A 3,726-nucleotide genomic window follows, 5' to 3' on the forward strand; every position below is an offset into this window, starting at 1 on the left:
ATACATTATGTTGTGTTTTCTGTCTGTCTGTTTATCTATCTGTCTTTGTCCATTTATACAGCATCTTTCTATCTATAGCACTTTAGCAACCACAGGGGTAAATATTTTTGAGGGAGTAAAAATTACCCTTTTTTTTTTCAAGATTCAGGTAAGGTTATGCTAAATGATCTTAAAGTCCCCCTGTGGTGAAAATCCAGCTTTTAATGTTGTTTATGTGTCTATGTGGTGTTTTTAATATGCTTTAAGACAAACCATATGCAAATTCATAAGTCGACACCATTGCTGAGTATTTTCTCCTTAAAACTGCAGTGAACCAAAGACAGTCTCAAAAACACGCTTTGAAATCGCTGGTGTTTCTGACGTCACAAACTACCTTGTAACCAATCAGATCAACGTGTGATCGTCAACGAGTGGATCTCTGAGCTGAGTGAGTGAGTGGAGGCGGGGCTCATTTGCAGATTCATAGAACCACTTATACTGAATGAGGCAAGGGTGTCGAGTTACATTCAAGATGTTTTAATGCATGAAGATTTTTTTTCAAGGAAAAAACATTTAAATATGTCATTTTGGTGATCAAAGATGAGTTTTAAGCGATAAAATTATTGACTTTAAGTTTTCCTTGATGAACTCCTTTTAATTTTTCCATTTAGGGTACGTTTACACAACAATGATGTACTAAAAACGGAAAAGTTTTTCCTTCGTGTTTTTCGTGTATTGACGAAAATTTTGTCAGAATGATCCCATTCACACAGATCCCCGAAAACAACTAAAAACGCTGTATTCTGCTGCCAGGCCAGTAGGTGGCGATGTCACTTTGTAAAAAACGAAGTCCATGTTGACTGAACACGTGATACACATGCGCATGAAGTCACCATTTTCACAAATTTGTTTTTGTTGTTTACATGGAGACTATAATGCTATAGTTTTCAAAAACTTGCACTTTGTAACCTGTTTTCAAAAGTTTGTGTTTTCAGGCCCCCCAAAACACTGTTGTCGTGTAAATGAACGACCAAAACTCATAAAAAGTTTTCCATTTTTAGTTTAAAAACTGTGTTGTGTAAAAGGCCCCTCAGTTACAGTCACTATTGGAGCAGTAAGTCTAAGTTTACACGACACAGTTTTCAACTAAAAACTGAACGATTTTGGACAATACCGTTATCGTCTCTGTGTAAATAAAATTTAAAAACAGAAAACAGTGACGTCATGAGTGTGTATTATGTGTTCAGTCTATCGGCGTGTAGTGTTTCATTTTTTATTTAATAATTCAACTTTTTTTTTATTGTTCAACAGTCAAAACTTCAGAGTACATCACCACATTATTCAGTAATCACCTTTGCAATTACACATTCAGCCACTTGTCACCATCAGTGGAATACAACCAAAACAAAACCACATGGAAATTAAACAGTTGTTAATCAGTCCTATTCATTTACACCATTTTTATACACTGCCAAAAATGATCCCATGTTTTTTTTATTTCTCCCTCATTATGCATTATGTCTCCCCAACATGCTCTCATATGAAGCAATTTCAATCATCCCATCAACCCAGTCTTTCAGGTCTGGGGTTTTGGGGCATTTCCAATTTCGTAAAATCATCCTGGTAGTTGTAATACAACCACTCTTAATAAGGGTAAATGTATTTTTTGCTATGTTTGGTATCACTGATTTATCTCCAAGAAGGCATAGTCGTGGTTCCACAGGTAAATTAGATAGACCCCATCCACTCTTCAAGTACTGCCAGAATTTTATACCAGAACGGGTGAACTAAAAAGAATGGGTGAACTGAAAGCCTTTTCGGTGTCTAAGGAGGATATAGCCGCGATCAGGGTGAAGAATTTAGCCACATCAGATGAATGAGCCTTCTCATATTATCGGCTAATGATCTTCCTTTAATGAAGCCCACTTGGTCCTTATAAATTATACTTGGTATAACCTTTTCTAACCGTGAAGCTAAATTTTTTGCCAACACCTTACAGTCCACATTAATAAGACTTACTGGCCTAAAATTAGCCGGATTTGTTGAATCCCTATCTTTTTTAGGTATCAGTGTTTTCAATGCTTCCATGAAAGTACTAGGCGATACTTCAGCTTCAAATGCCTCTATACAGACTTCTGTTTGAATTGGGGCCACTATGTCAACACACTTTTTTATAATATTCAGCTGGAAACCTGCCCACCCCTGGGGATTTGCCAGATTTCATTGAGGTTATTGCAGCTTTAACCTCCTCTTGTGTAATGGGAAGGTCTAGAGACTCGAATTGCAATACATATAATTTAGGTAACTCCATATTAGAAAAAGAAATTCTCCATCCAGACTACCTGAAGAGGTATATAGATGTTTATAGAACTTCTGAAAAACCTTGTTTATATATTTTGTCAATGATACCATAGCATCTCCTTTCTTAATTGCCGGAAAAATGTTAGCAGCATTTTGCTGTTTTAATTGTCTGGACAGGAGCTTGTCCGCTTTTACACCTCCTTCATAAAACCTTGTCCGTAGTCTAAATAGAGCATATTCTGCTTTTTTATTATATATCTCATGTAATTGAAATTTGTATTTACATTAGAGTAATGTCTAGCCAACTCCTCCTCCAGTGTACAAATTGTTGCTTCCAAGTTCTTAACCAAGTCTCTTCCTTCCTTTTTCTAAGCTGCCTATGCAATCAATTTCCCTCTAATGAATGCTTTGACGCCTCCCATACAGATGCCACCTTATCAGTGCTTCCTATATTCAATTCAAAGAAGGTCAGATCATCAGCCGATAATGTGCTAAACTCTTCATCTTGTAATAATGCAGTATTTAAACGCTATCCTCCCTTTCTACCAGCTTCTGTATTTAGAGCTATACCCAATTCCACAGTCGCATGATGGTCTGATAATACCATTGCTCCAATTTTACAATCTACTACCTGATCAGTGATAGAGTTCGAAAGCAAGAAAAATCGATTCTAGAGTGAGATTTATGGCAATGAGAAAAAAAGAGTATATTCTCTTTCTGTTGGATTTACCAAGCGCCATATGTCAGCCTTAGGGTAGCCTTATCCCTTGGTATTGAAGGTCCCTGATATTTAGTGTCTTTTTAAATAATTTTCACTGACCCGTGTGAATGGTGATCTTTTTTTTTTTTTTTTTTGATTTACTTATTCCCTTTATTATCATAGGATTGTATAGAGGGGACAAGAAGCCAGGGGGGAGAAAGAGAGTGAGAGGATCGGGAAAGGTCCGCGAGCCAGGACTCGAACTCAGGTCACCCGAAGCGCAACGGCGCTATAAGTAGTCGTGCTGCCCACGAGGCTATTGGGACAGACATGAATGGCTATCGTTTTGACAATGTTGCCGTCTGTACGGAAAAAATGCAAAGGAAAACTTTTCTGTTTTAGTACATTGTTGTCGCATAAAAATACCTCAAGTTTGAGAGTAAAATTGTTCTGCAGCTCAGAGCGTTAGATCACCTGACTTTAATGGTCAACAACAGGGGGAATAGTTTGTTTTTGTTTTGTTTTTAACAAAGTTTGACATTGGATCTCTGTGTAGCTCAAGACACACAGTTCATTGATTTAATGCACATTTGCAAAGTATTAAACTTAAATTAGTCCCTTTGTAGACTAAAGGGCTATTGAGCCCAGCTCTGGTACGTTTGCTTTCAGTTCCCAACTGTTTTAAAGTTCATCAGATAAGGTTTGATGCACTGTGTTTGGTGGGCAGCTCTGCAGACCCACTCGTC

Source organism: Squalius cephalus, assembly GCF_949319135.1.
Source record: "Squalius cephalus genome assembly, chromosome: 3".
Taxonomy (NCBI): Eukaryota; Metazoa; Chordata; class Actinopteri; order Cypriniformes; family Leuciscidae; genus Squalius; species Squalius cephalus.